The following is a 15,347-nucleotide window of genomic DNA, read 5'->3' as shown; positions in this document are numbered from 1 at the left end:
TACGTAACGAACTTTTATAATCTCATGTTTTTATTACATACTAGCTGTTGGGGTGGCGCTTCGCGCCACCCCAACACCTAGTTGGTGGGGGCGCTTCGCGCCCCCCCAAGCCCCCCCGCGTACGCAAGTCGTTACGCGCCATATTAGTTACGCGCCATTGTAGTATTTTTAACTACGTAAAACTTGCGAATGTACAACATTCTTGGCTGTCCCATTGTCTGTGCATATAAATAGATTGTCAGGTTTACCGACTCTTGAACATACAACATATAACTGTCCATGGGAAAAACAATCTGTATTCAGATCTATACCTCATTATTCTAATGATTGCCCTTGAGCTTGTTGATGGTGATTGCTAATCGAACATTCCCTGTGTCCCTGTCGTCATTTATAAATCCCCCTGTGCCCCCTGGCGTCCCCGTTGTTGTTGTTTCCCTGTGTCCCGGTGTCCCAGTCTGTAATTTCTCTTTGAGTGTCGCGGTCGTCATTTATATTCCCTGTGTCGGGGTGTCCCGGTTGTCATTTGTGTTCCGATGTCCCGGTCTGTAATTTCTCTTTGAGTGTCCTGGTCGTCATTTATATTCCCTATGACGAAACACAAATGACTTTCGTCATTTGTGTCCCGGTGCTTTGTTGATGGTGATTGCTAATCGAACATTCCTTGTGTCCCGGTCGCTTTCTCTTTGAGTGTCCCGATCGTCATTTATATTCCCTATGTCCCGGTGTCCCGGTCGTCATTTGTGTCCCGATGTCCCGGTGTGTAATTTCGTCAATCAACAAACATGACGTCAGTCGACACACAAACATGACATCACTCGACACACAGACACACAGACAATTTATTTTTATGTATATAGACGTCCCGGTGTCCCGGTCGTCATTTGTGTCCCGATGTCCCGGTGTGTAATTTCGTCAATCAACAAACATGACGTCAGTCGACACACAAACATGACGTCACTCGACACACACACACACATACACAGACAACTTATTTTTATATATATAGATAGATATGAAGGGTTCACCCCCTCGTCAGTACCTCGCTGTTTACACTAAAGATTAAATTTTGTTCCAATTCATTAAGAATGACCCCTGAATCACAAAAGCCGTAGAATAAATAGTTGAAATCACTAAATATACTTTAGCATAAAGAGCGAGGTATTAGGAGGAGGTGAGCCCCTCATATGCGTAATAATTTCTGTTCGTTTTAAGTTTTAATGCTGCTCTTTACTTCCAGTTGAAAAAACTTTTCATATTTATTTTTTCATTGTTTTTTTTTTAAATAATGCTAGAAAATCCTGCGCTCCCTTCATGGAAATTTTCTTCCCCCATGACAAATTCCTCGATGAAAAGTTCCCCCAACATATCCCCCTCTTGTCAACCCCTCCCCCAACCAAGAAATCCCCCTGAAAACGTCTGTACACTTCCCAATAAGCATTACTATATGTAAGCACTGGTCAAAGTTTGTAACTTGTAGCCCCTCCCACGGGGACTGTGGGGGAGTAAGTCGTCCCCAAAGACATAGTTATAAGGTTTTTCGACTACGCTGAATAAAATGGCTATCTCAGAATTTTGATTCGTTGACTTTGGGAAAACAATTAGCGTGGGAGGGGGCCTAGGTGCCCTCCAATTTTTGGTCACTTAAAAAGGGCACTAGAACTTTTCATTTCCGTTAGAATGAGCCCTCTCGCAAGATTCTAGGACCACTGGGTCGATACGATCACCCCTGGGAAAAAAAAACAAAATTCCACATTTTTGTAGATAGGAGCTTGAAACTTCTACAAAAGAGTTCTCTGATACGCTAAATCTGATGGTGTGATTTTCGTTAAGATTCTATGACTTTTAGGGGTTGTTTTCCCTTGTTTTCTAAAATAAGGCAAATTTTCTCAGGCTCGTAGCTTTTGATGGGTAAGACTAAACTAGATGAAACTTATAGATTTAAAATCAGCATTAAAATGCGATTCTTTTGATGTAGCTATTGGTATCAAAATTCTATTTTTTTAGAGTTTTGGTTACTATTGAGCCGGGTCGCTCCTTACTACAGTTCGTTACCACGAACTGTTTGATTACCACGAACTGTTTGATATTAGTAAAAAGATTTCAACTAGTCATGCATACCTTGCTGGGAAGCTGGCTTGATCATGAGGTAGGTGCTCCCAGGGTGAGGCTTTTCCAATGTACTTTGGATTGGCTGACCCCTATAACTACCTTAAATGGGGTAACTCAACAGCATAATTTTTAGTAGTGGCGAACTGCGGTCACGATGACCCCTTTCTACGCATTGAAAAGTATTTTTCTATGGGCTCCTTTTATATGTCACATATTTTGCAGTTTGAAGGAAAAGGTATACAATTTAATTATGTCAAGACAATAACGGGACATGTAAAGTTGATCATTGGGGTCTTTTGAAAAGATTAATTTCTTGATAAGCTCATCAGTTTTGAAATATTATGGAAGAATTGTGCCTAAAATTCAAAGCATATGAGAGAGTTGAGCGTATACTGTACAGAAAATGCTTCTAGGATCTTCTGTTGAATAAATATTTTTTTTTCTAATCTTGCATTAAAGCAAATGATGGTATCAATGAACAGTTGCATTGCCTTAGCGGATTGAATTCCTTATGCATTCAATTTTTGAAAATACCCTGTAACTATTAAATACTGATTTATAAATTGAACTCAGAGTCAAATCTAATTGGTTCAATTTAGGCTTGAAAAGTGAAATACCCTTGATCACCACACGATTCATCCAGTCCATTGCGTTGGCAACAAATCAAGCTAAAAATTACTTTACTACCGTTAAGCTTCTTGGAATATTTCAAGAGGGGGTGGTCTTTTGCAACAGTGATTGGTCGACCACTCAGTTGCATTACAATTATCTTTTAGCCAGACTAACAAATATTTATGGTATTTCCTGCGGATGTAGTCATAGTACCATGTCATTAAAGTTGCCCATGAATTTCTCCTCATTGAATATTTTTTTCTCACCATATGATTCATATGAGACGATTATGTCCAACACGAAAAAATAATATAGCGCACTAGCTGTTGGGATGGTGCTTCGCGCCACCCCAACGTCATTTATATATCCTCGTCATTTATATATCCCCCCTGTGCCCCTCGGCGTCCCCGTTGTAGTTATGTCCCTGTGTCCCGGTCGTTATTTATATTCCCTGTGTCCCGGTCGTTATTTGTGTCCCGGTGTCCCAGTGTGTAATTTCTCTTTGAGTGTCCCGTTCGTCATTTATATTCCCTGTTTCCCGGTCGTCCTTTGTGTCCCGGTGTCCTGGTCTGTAATTTCGTCAGTCGACAAACATAACGTCGGTCGACAAACAACTTCATGACGCAATAATGTTCAATCCTCATAATGACGTCGGTCGACAAACATGACATCAGTCGACACACAAACATGACGTCAGTCAACAGACATACAACTTATTTTTATATATATATAGATATAGATATAGTTTCTTTTTTAGTTTTAATTTTTTTTTAGTTTTGCAGCTTTTTTAGTTTTTTTAGCTTTTTTTCTTTTTAGTTTTTTACCATTTTATGGCACTTGGTATTAACCAAGTGACATATAGCAATCGCAAATTCTGTCGTTCAATGTTTATTCTAACATTGACAGTTGGAAAAATCTTCACGTGCCAAGCATGCTAAAGCTCAACATTTTATAATAAACGTCAAACTTGAAGTATCTGTTTTAAGGTTTTCGAATTACTTTAATCTATTGTCAAAATATTTTGAAATATTTATGCAATTCCCAGTTTTTACATTTTTAGTTTCAGTTTTCCTTTTCTTCTTTATTGTTCAGACGTAAATACATATCGCCGAACCTTTGTTTTTTTAACTAAAATCTGGTAGGCATTGATAACCTTATCCAAGTCAAAATCCCAAAGCCAATCATCATCGCTATCATTTTCAGTTTTGATACGTTTTGACTCTTGCTGTCCAGGTTGATCTTCATCTAATTGCGCGGTTTTGCGTTCTTTAGCCGCAAGCCTTTTGGCATTAGCTCTTTGAGCAGCTTCCTCGGCTGTTTCTTCTGTTGTAGGATTTGGTAACATTCTATCTTTTTCAATGTTTTTCAATTTGTCAATTTTCATTCTAACATGGACAGTTAAAAAAATCTTCACGTGCCAAGCTTGATAAAGCTCAACAATTTATAATAAACCTCAACATTTTTAGTATCTTTTTTAAGGTTTTCAAATTACATTAATCTATTGTCAAAATATTTCGAAATATTTCTGCAATACCCAGTTTTTACATTTAAACCCTCAACACAAAAATACATACAACTTATTTTTATATATATAGAAGATATAATCTGGCGTAACAGACATAACAGACAGACAACTTATTTTTATATATATAGATAACTCCTAAAACAGTGTCAAATCAAAACATGAAGTGCACTATTAGAATCGCCTTGTCCGGAACCCCTCTATAGGAAACCTACCGTCCCTTGACTGGAGCGTCTCTTACTAGGTTGCTAACTACCTTTTGGATTAACCCATATACCAAGAATCTCATAACGTTATCTTGTATTTCCATCGAAAAAAAATACAAGATAAATTTTGTTTGATTTCAATTTTTAGATCAGAATCTCTAAAGTTATTATATAAACTGCAAAAATATTTTTGGGGTCTCAGCAACAATTTTAATGTTTAATTCAAAATAGGAAAATATTGGAAAATTAAAAAGTAAGTTTTATTTTTCTCTCGATTTAAGGAACTCGGCAAATAACTTTATCAGCAAGAGGTTGGATCATATAAAGTGCATTATTATGGATTTATTGACAGACTTCTTTGCTACTGGAATCATTGACGAATCGGCTAAACCGAAGAAAGTGAAGGAACCTAAGAATCTGCGTAGATCTAAGAAATCATCGAAAGGTAGTACTGAATCTGAGTTGAGGTCTGGAAACTGTGACAAAGTTCGTCGTAAAAGGAAGACAAGCAGTAAACTACAAAGGAAGAGAGATATCCGGTTGGCTAAGTTGTGTGGAAGAAGCCGAAGGAAAAGAGATGCCAAGGAAAAACATCCGACAAAGGAAAAACATGGAGAGCACAAATATCTTTCTGAATATTTTTATGGTAATACTGACGGTAATTCCCAAGGTTGTGCAAGTAAGAAATCACAAACGACGAAGAAAAAAAAACTCCTCTGTGATTCATCTAGTTCAGAGTCTCATAGCAGCGATAATCACTGTAATACCAAAAATTATGTAAGTAAAAACTCGCAAGCAACAAAAGAAAAAAGCAAAGAGTCTATATCTCTGTCACAATCTGGTAGCAGTATTAGTGATAGTAATCCACAGCGTGCAAATAAGTTAAATTTAATCAAAATGACTAGAGACCTAAAAGGTTTTCAGTTGAAAGAAGCAATGGATTTAGTCGAGTCTGCCAAGGATTTTGTTGAGAATGGACTATTAGCTCACTATTGCTTATCTATTTCAGAGTCTTGTAGTAGCGATAATGACTATAGGTCTAAAAATTATATAAGCGAGAAATCACAAGCGACAAAGGAAAAATACGGAGAGCACAACTCTCTTTCTGAGTCTTGTAATAGTAATACTGATGGTAATTCCCAAAGTTGTGCAAGTAAGAAATCACAAACGATGAAGAAAAGAAGACTCCTCTGTGATTATTCTAGTTCAGAGTCTTATAGCAGCAATAATCACAGTAAGGCCAAAAATTATGAAAGCAAAAACTCACAAGCAACAAAAGAAAAAAGCAAAGAATCTATATCTCTGTCTGAATCTGGTAGCAGCATTAGTGATAGTAATTCACAACGTGAAATAAAGTTAAATTTAATCAAAGTGATTAGAAAACTAAAAGGATTTCAGTTGAAAGAAGCAAATGACTTAGTCCAGTCTGCCAAGGATTTAGTTGAGAATGGACTATTAGCTCACTGTGATTCATCTATTTCAGAGTCTTGTAGTAGCGATAATAACTATCGGTCTAAAAATTATATAAGCGAGAAATCACAAGCGACAAAGGCAAAATGCGGAGACCACAACTCTCTTTCTAAATCTTGTAATAGTAATGCTGATGGTAATTCCCAAAGTTTAGCAAGTAAGAAATCACAAACGATGAAGAAAAAAAGACTCCTCCGTGATTCATCTAGATCAGAGTCTTATAGTAGCGATAATCGCTGTAATGCCAAAAATTCTGTAAGCAAAAACTCACAAGCAACAAAAGAAAAAAGCAAAGAGTCTATATCTCTGTCTGAATCTGGTAGCAGCATTCGTGATAGTAATTCACAACGTGCAAATAAGTTCAAAGTGATTAGAGAACAAATTTATTTGCTTCGCCAATTGAAAAAAGCAAAGGACGTAATCGAGTCTGCCAAGGATTTAGTCAAGAATCGACTTTCAGCTTTTTATGATTCATCCATTTCACCCTGTAGCAGCGATAATGAACTACTATTAGATATATTAATTGAGAATGGACTATTATCCCGCTGGGATTCATCTATTTCAGAGTCTTGTAGTAGCGATTATGACTATATGTCTAAAAATTATATAAGCGAGAAATCACAAGCGACAAAGGCAAAATGCGGAGACCACAACTCTCTTTCTAAATCTTGTAATAGTAATGCTGATGGTAATTCCCAAAGTTTTGCAAGTAAGAAATCGCAAACGATAAAGAAAAAAAGACTCCTCCGTGATTCATCTATTTCAGAGTCTTATAGCAGCCATAATCGCAGTAATTCCAAAAATTATGTAAGCAAAAAACCACAAGAAAACAAAGAAAAAAGCAAAGAGTCTATATCTCTGTCTCAATCTTGTAGCAGCATTAGTGATAGTAGTTCACAACGTGCGAATAAGTTAAATTTAATCGAAGTGATTAGAGCACGATTGAAAAAAGCAAAGGACTTTTTGAAAAAAAGTGATTGAAAAAAGCAAAAGTCTGCCAATGATTTAGTATCCCTCATATCCCTGTTCGTTGCGGCGTAAGACAAGGGGGAGTTCTTTCGCCGTATATTTTTAATGCTTTTATTGAAAATGCATTATCAAAAATATCGACCACGTGCCTACTAGGACCATCTGATATCTCATATCTGACTTATGTGGATGATCTTCTTCTGATTAGTCAAACTGAGTCTGGTCTTGCCCGTTCAGTGAAGTCAGTTACTTCTGCTTTCCGCGATATCGGCCTGTACCTAAATATTGACAAGTGCGAGTTTCTTGTTTTCAACGGTAATAATTGCTCAGAATCGCTTTACTGTGGTGGTTTAGTATTCATCGTGTTAAATCTTTTTGTTGGCTTGGTATAACAGTTTGCGATTCTATGAATGCTTTCTGGTCTCGTGCTGTCAAAGATATTAGTGATAAGCTGAGGCCGGTTACTCTAAGATTGTAGCAAATCATGGACACTATAGGAGAAGAGTGCTAACTCGGCTTTACTCAAATTTTTGTGATCATTCTGTACTCTTCTGTTCTGGTATTAGGCCACTTCTGTTGACTGGTGATCTAAAACGTATTCGCATAAATTATTACGGATACTGCAAATTTCTTTTATATCTACCTAGTTCTTACCAGAATTAAATATTAAAACTAGTTTTTTCAACTGAAAGTAAGGAGCAACATTAAAACTTAAAACGAACAGAAATTACTCCGTATATGAAATGGGTTGTCCCCTCCGCAATCCCTCGCTCTTTACGCTAAAGCTTTTGATTATTTTAAAAAGTACAATTGTGGCAAAGAGTCAAACTTTCATGTACGGAGTAATTTCTGTTCGTTTTAAATTTTAATGTCGCTCCTTACTTTCAGTTGAAAAGACTAGTTTTTTTTTATTTAATTTCTCAACGTTTTTGAATTAATGCATGTTCGATTTTCGCTCTCCGCACATAAATTATTAAAATGATATTTGTATATTAATTCTTTTTTTGGAAAAATGGCTTTCTCTTAGTTTTGATCAGACAATTTTGAGAAATAAGGGGTGGGGAAGGAGGCCTAGTTGCCCTTTGATTTTTCGGTTACTTGAAAAGGCAACTAGAACTTTTAATTTTTAACGAACGTTTTCGTTAGTAGAAAATATACGTAACTTAAGAATTAACTTACGCAACAAACTTTTATATTCTTATATTTTTATTATGTATACAAGGGGGTTTGTAGCGTCATTAATACCTCGCTCTTTACATTAAATTGTAAGTTTTGGCCCAATTCTTTAAGAATGACCCCTGAATCAGAAAGGCCGTAGAATAAATAGTTGAAATTACTAAAAATATTTTAGCATAAAGAGTGAGGTATTTATCTCCTCCTAAATACCTCGCTCTTTATGCTAAAGTATTTTTAGAACCCCTTATATGCGTAATAATCTCTGTTCGTTTTAAGTTTCAATGCTACCCCATACTTTCAATTGAAAAGTTTTCATGTTTATATTTTCATTGTTTTTTTATAGTAATACTAGAAAATCCTGTGCCCTTTTCATTGAATTTTTCTTCCCCCATGAAATATTCCTCCAAGGAAAGATCCTCCCACATTCCCCCTCCCCTCAACCCCACCCCCAAACCAAAAAATTGAAAACGTCTACACACTTCCCAATAACCATTACTGTATGTAAACACTGGTCAAAGTTGGTAACTTACAGCCCCTCCCCCAGGGATTGTGGGGGAGAAAGTCATTCCCAAAGACATTGTTATTATGGTTTTCGACTATGCGGAACAAAATGCCTATCTCAAAATTTTGATCCGTTGACTTTGGGAAAAAAGTCAATTTGTGGGAGGGGGCCTAGGTGCCCTCCAATTTTTTCGGTCACTTAAAAAGGACACTAGAACTTTTCATTTCCGTTAGAATGAGCCCTCTTGCGAAGTTCTAGGACCACTTGGTCGATACGATGACCCCTGGGAAAAAAAAACAAACAAATAAACACGCACCCGTGATTTGTCTTCTGGCAAAAAATACGAAATTCCACATTTTTGTAGATAGGAGCTTGAAATTTTCGCTATATGGTTCTCTGATACACCGAATACGATGGTGTGATTTTCGTCAAGATTCTATCACTTTTAGGGGGTGTTTCCCTCTATTTTCCAAAATAAGGCAAATTTTCTAAGGCTCGTAACTTTTAATGACAAAGACTAAATTTGATGAAATTTATATATTTAGAATCAGCATGAAAATCCCATTCTTTTGATGTATATTTTAGCATCAAAATTCCATTTTTTAGAGTTTTGGTTACTATTGAGCCGGGTCGCTCCTTACTACAGTTCGTTACCACGAACTGTTTGATACAAAACTGGTTAAAAAGTATTGTGCGACAGATATTACTGGTGCTTTCGAAAAATTATCTGCCAAGTTAGCTATTGAAGCGCTTTATAGGCTAGGATGTTTGCATTGCCTTATCCGTCTTTTTCTGTATGTGATTAAATTTGTTTCTTGTATTACTTTGGCTGTTTTTCTTTTGTATTTTACTCCACTTGAACCTCTGTTTTGTGAAGTGGGTGATAAACAAATTATTTTTATTATTATTATTATTATTATTATTATTATTATTATTATAGAAAATTCTACATTTTTAGTGTTTTTTGTAAACCAAAATTATTAAGACCTTAGAATTAATATCAGCATAGGTATACTAAACTGAAAAAGCACATTCATTCGAATTTTTGTCACTAAAGTACAAATTCATATTAATTTCTTCTCGTTTGGAGTTTGACTCGGTTGTTTGTTGTAATTTCTGTTCATTTTGGGTTATATTTATTTATTGATGCTGATTTGCGGTAGTTTTACGCATGGTAAGTTATTTGAGTTTATGTTTAATAATTTTTTTTATTTATCATTGCTTTTCTAGGGTTTAAATCTTAGGGTTATTTTATAAGTTTATTTCCAAATTCTTGCTTTTAAAGCAAGGATTTTTATGTTTTATTGCTTTTCTTTGAAAAACTTATTATTTAAAAAGATTTTTTAATTAATTTCTGCTCGGTTTATATTGTCATCGTCTTTTTTAGGGGAAAATAAAATAATTGATTAAATTTTTCCGTTTTTATGGAACTTGGTATCTACCAAGTGACGGATAGCGATCGCGAATTCTGTCGGTCTGTCGGTCCTGGTTTTGCTAGTTTAGGCACTTCTAGGTAAGTTAGGACGATGAAATTTCGCAAGCGTATCAGAAACTAGACGAGATTAAATTAAAAACTGTCATTTCCTCGATTCGACCGTCTGAAGGAGAGTGAGGGGACGGATACATCGGAAAAATTAGAAAAAAGGAGGTATTTTTAACTTGGATGATCAGATCTTAATGAAATTTGATATTTAGAAGGATTTCGTGTCTCAAATCTTTCGTTTTAAATCCTGACCAGATCCAGTGACATTGAGAGGAGTTGGGGGGAAACTTAAAATCTTGGGAAACGCTTAAAGTGGTGGGATCGGGATGAAACTTGGTGGAAAAAATAATCAGAAGTCCTAGATACGTGATTAACATAACCAGAAAGGATCTGTTTTATTTGGGGGAGTTGGAGGGGGGGGGATATTCTGAAAAATTTGAAAAAAATTAGGTATTTTTAACTTACGAAAGAGTAATCAGATCTTAATTAAATTTCATATTTAGAAGGATCTCGTAACTCAGATCTCTCATTTTAAATATCGACCAGATCCAGCGTCATTCGAGGGGGAGTTGGGGGGGGGCGGAAATTAGCTCCTTTAAAATATCAATGATATTACTAGCTATGATAGAGCATCGCTGCTTATGTCCTTATATGCCCTATATTGCTTATAGACAGGTACCAGGAGCAAACAGACAGGGTGCCAGGTAGAAATATGGTGTTTTTACTGGGAGATTTTAACACCCAGGTTGGTAGAAATAGGTATAGATGGTATCCTAGCCTAAGTAAACTTGGTGTAGGAAAAGAAAACAGTAATGACTACAGACTTTTGTAAATTTGTAGGTATACCTTATTGATTATGTTATCGTAAACAGAAGAAAAGCAGGATCAAAACAAGAAACTAAGATACATAGGAGTGCTGTTATTGATGTTTAAAGTAAAGATCACCATCTACTAGTGTCTAAGGATAATTTAATGTTGAAATTTCGGAAGGGCAACTACTTCCCGGGAAGTTATGACGTTGGTAGACTCCAGGATTATAACTTGAAAGATACTTTCCAGGAACTGTTGAATATTAAACTTAAGAGTTTGAAATTTGACAAGTGAAAGATATTAGTTTGGATGGAATAATTTTAGAAAAACAATTTGTGAAGTTACTGATGGTTTCCTAGGGAAGAAAGTTAAGACTGCAGCTATGAATATTAGTGAAAAAGCTTTATGTTTAATAGAGAGTAGAATGGGTTTGTGCATGAATCAAAAAAAGCATTAAATTTATGAACTAAAGAGGTGTGAAGTCGAGGCTCTGGATGAAATTGCTAAGGATCTGTAAGATGCAGGAACACGGCATAATAGTAAAATATTATACTGGCATGTTAATAAATTGAGAGGGAGTTGTCAATCCGGACTAGTCCCAGATAAAAATAGGAATGGTGCCACAATTACTGATAAGGAAAGAGTTAAAGAGAGATGGGCGGTAAATTTTGAGAATGTGCTAAACCGATATACAGCTGCAGGAAAAGATATCGATGAGAATGAGAAAGTTTGTGATACCTTGGATGTGATGGAAGATTTAGTTCTAAAAGGATTAAAAAATAGTAAGGCTTCAGGCGCTGAAAGTGTAATAAATTAGTTTCTTAAACATGGCGGCTCTGAGGTTAGAAATAAGCTATTGAAGATTATCAATATGGTTTTTGAAAAAGGGAAAGAACCTGATGATTTTTGGAAAACCTTAATTAAACCACTGTATAAGAAAGGTCACAAGAGTGAGTGTCGTAAATATCGAAGCATTAGTCTGGTGTCTGTAAGTAGCAAATTACTTAGTAATATGATACTTTTTCGACTGAGAGATGCTGCTGACAAAGTTTTAAGAGAAGAACAGTGCAGTCTTAGAAAAGTTATATGACATTTCGACAAATTTTCACTCTTAGGTTAATAATTGAGAAGTGCCTTCGTTGTCAAACACCTTTGGTCCTCAGTTTTATCGGTTATGAGCAAGCTTTCGATTATGTCGATAGAAGAGCGCTAACAAAGGTCTTATCGTTATATGGTATACCAGAAAAATACATTAAAGTGATTTGTGCTATGTACGAGAATAATACTGCTGCGGTTAAGATAGGAAATGAGGTTAGCAACTGGTTTTATATTAAATCTAGAGTTAAGCAGTGTTGTGTTCTGTCCCCCTTTATATGGATCTTTTTGATGGACTTCGTCTTAAGGAGCACAGGAAGGGCAATTGGAGACCATGGAATCAAATGGGGAGGAAGAACGCTCCTGGGCTTAGATTATGCTGATGATTTAAGCATATTAGATGAAAATGTGAGCAAAATGAATGAATTTTTAGAGGTGTTGCGAGTTCAGGGTACTAGGTCAGAGTTCAGAAGTGCCTTCGTTGTCAAACACCTTTGGTCCTCAGTTTTATAGATTATGAACAAGCGTTCGATTCTGTTGATGGAACAGCTTTAGCAAAGGTCTTATCCTTATATGGTATACCAGACAAATACATTAATGTGATTTGTGCTATGTACGAGAGTAATGCTGCTGCGGTTAAGGCAGGAAATGAGGTTAGCGGCTGGTTTTGTATTAAATCAGGAGTTAGTAGGCTTGTGTTCTATCCCCCTATATATGAATCTTTTTGATGGACTTTGTGTTAAGGAGTATAGGAAAGACAATTGGAGACCACGGAATCAAATGAGGACGGAAAATTCTCCTGGACTTAGATTATCCTGATGATTTAAGCATATTAGATGAAAGTTTTAGCAAAATGAATGAATTTTTCGAGGTTTGGCGAGTTCAAGGTGCTAGAATAGGTTTGAAAATTAATGTTACGAAGACTAAGTCACTAAGGCTAGGAATAAGTGAAGACAAAAAGGGGACGTTGGGTAACGAAAAGATTGATCAGGTTGGGTAGTATCATTAGTAAAGATGGTGGGAGTAGAAAAGATGTTAAAAGTAGAATAGACAAGGCTCAGGGTATTTTTTCACAGTTAAAAAAAGTTTGAAAGAATAGGATGGTAAGTCTACATACCAAGATTAGAATATTGGAAGCTACAGTGATGACAGTGGTCAAATATGGCTCTGAAGCATGGGCGCTCCGAAAAGTGGATGAAATTTACTAGATGTTTTCCAGAGAAATTGCCTACGGACTGTTCTAGGTACCCGGCTAACTGACCGTATTTCAAACATTAGGTTGTTCGAAAAATGCGGTTCAATCACGCTTTCTAGGGCTATAATGAAAGAAAGGTTGAGATGGCTAGGCCACGTTTTGTGGACGAAGGATGACAGATTGCCGAAGATTGTCCTTTTTTGCCAACCGTCTGGAGCTAAACGGAAAGCAGGTCGTCCTCGTTTGGGGTAAGGGGATATCACAAATAAAGATTTAAGGGAAATGGAAGCTTCCTGCAAGAGTGTAAAGAGAGATGCTCTGAATATATTGGATTGGAGAAGGAGCGTGCGTAGCTGTGTTGGCCTTAGGCGGCTTGGTGCTGCGGTGAGTTATTAGTAGTAGTAGTAGTAGTAGTATTGTAACTAAATTGAAATAAATCGAGACACACTTTGCCCATACAGATTGTAAGGAGAATGTATCAGCAATGCTTCAGGACCGGTTGATGGTATTAAGTTAAAAATTTCACCGTGTGGTGAAGAGGATGTTGAAGAAAAGGTGCTATTTGCATACTGCTACTACAACTATTGCTACGCATGATTACTGAACCAAGATTTTTTTTCAAGATTTTATTTAAACTTCTGTACAACACACACAATATATAAAAAAAAAGGGTCAAGCCGGAGACACAAGGTCGATTGACAAAGACCCGGTATAACAATATAGCACACCTATTTGACAGAAAAAAGAAACAAAAACAAATGCATAAAATAAATATCAATAAATCCACGACTCACCACTAGACGGGAACCCACCCCCAAAACAACTGACACTCGGCAAATATCAATCCGAAAAACAAAATAAAACGGTGTGCAAGCGAGGGTGACCGATGACTGGCAACTTATTTGAAAAAAAAATAATAATAATAAAAAAAAATAAAATGAGCCCACCTTATCAATATCAAACAAACAACTATTCACTTTAAGATTTTTTTTTTTTTATTACTGATTCTTGAATTTATTTATAAGGATAGAATGAAGTTGCTTTTTAATATGTGGGAGAGATTTATTGCAGTCAATATATGGTAGATAAAAATGCCATGAACCCATGATCGAAAAATATGGCGAGAACCGTGATCTCTCAGTGGTTAATTTCAGGTGCTGCATTCTCCATTTATTACGGGTTTCATAAACATGGTCAGGTTGCTCAGGGAAAAAATTTCTCGTACGAAAGTACGGAGGCAGTTCTGAGCGGTTATATTTTACCTTGAATAAAAAAGAATGAAGAGTGAATAATTCTGAAACAGGCAAAATATTAGTTAATAAATATATAGTTTCAGTTTTAGATTTATTTGGATAGGAAGAAGGTGACGGTAAATATCTTTGCAAAATTCGAAGAGCCCGGTTTTGAAGAGTCTGTATCGGTTTTATATGATATTTGAAAGTTGCCAAATAAATTAGGGGACAATACGTAAGATGGGAATGCACCAAGGCAAAATAAATGAGTCGTAGAACTTCATAGGGGAAAAAATGCTGAAGCCTCCTCATTACACCAACTCCTTGGGCGATTTTAACGCGTGATCTATTACAATGTTCTTTATAAGATAGATTTTCATCAATAGTTATACCAAGATACCGGAGCAAAGTTACCCTTTGAATTCAAATATCTGTAGCCTGATCAATTATAGTTGAAATTCCTTTTGCTTTGTGTCCAAGTCTACTATAAATGATGAATTTCGTTTTGGCGGCATTCAATGACAAAAGATTAGCTTTTAGCCATACAATCAGCTGGGAAAACACGATTTGCAGCTTCTCTTTGACATCATCTTCCGACTTCCCTGCAAGTGTTGATCCAGTATCATCGGCGAAAAGGACATTCAGGCTGTTGGTTTCTGTTGCTGATGGAAGATCATTTATGTATATTAGGAAGAGCAGTGGTCCCAGAATTGAACCCTGAGGAACACCAATATTGGGCAATAAGCATGGATCCGAAGCTGTTTTATTGATAGTTGTTACTTGGGATCGACCTGTTAGGTAAGATGCGATAAAATCGTGCGCTGGTCCTCGTATCCCGCCATGGCTTAATTTAAACAACAATATTTCGTGACAAGTCGTGTCAAATGCCTTCTCAAGATCCAAAAAAATACTTGCCGGAATCATTTTTTTATCAAGACATTCGTGAATAAATTGGACCATTGTCAG

General features: G+C 36.2%; 1 long non-coding RNA gene and 1 other non-coding gene across 4 annotated transcripts in view; both read left to right on the top strand.

Annotated features, from left to right (window-relative positions):
- LOC136033997 (uncharacterized) overlaps nucleotides 1–15,347 on the top strand; it is a 501,602-nt gene that overhangs the window by 354,857 nt on the left and 131,398 nt on the right. The window lies entirely within an intron of this gene.
- Nucleotides 2,111–2,273, top strand: LOC136034227 (U1 spliceosomal RNA). Its single transcript, XR_010619152.1, has one exon. It is a non-coding gene; the product is annotated as a U1 spliceosomal RNA (small nuclear RNA).

The sequence above is a fragment of the Artemia franciscana genome, chromosome 12 (genome assembly GCF_032884065.1).
Source record: "Artemia franciscana chromosome 12, ASM3288406v1, whole genome shotgun sequence".
NCBI classification, from domain to species: Eukaryota; Metazoa; Arthropoda; class Branchiopoda; order Anostraca; family Artemiidae; genus Artemia; species Artemia franciscana.
This window is presented reverse-complemented; position numbering and strand designations above follow the sequence as displayed.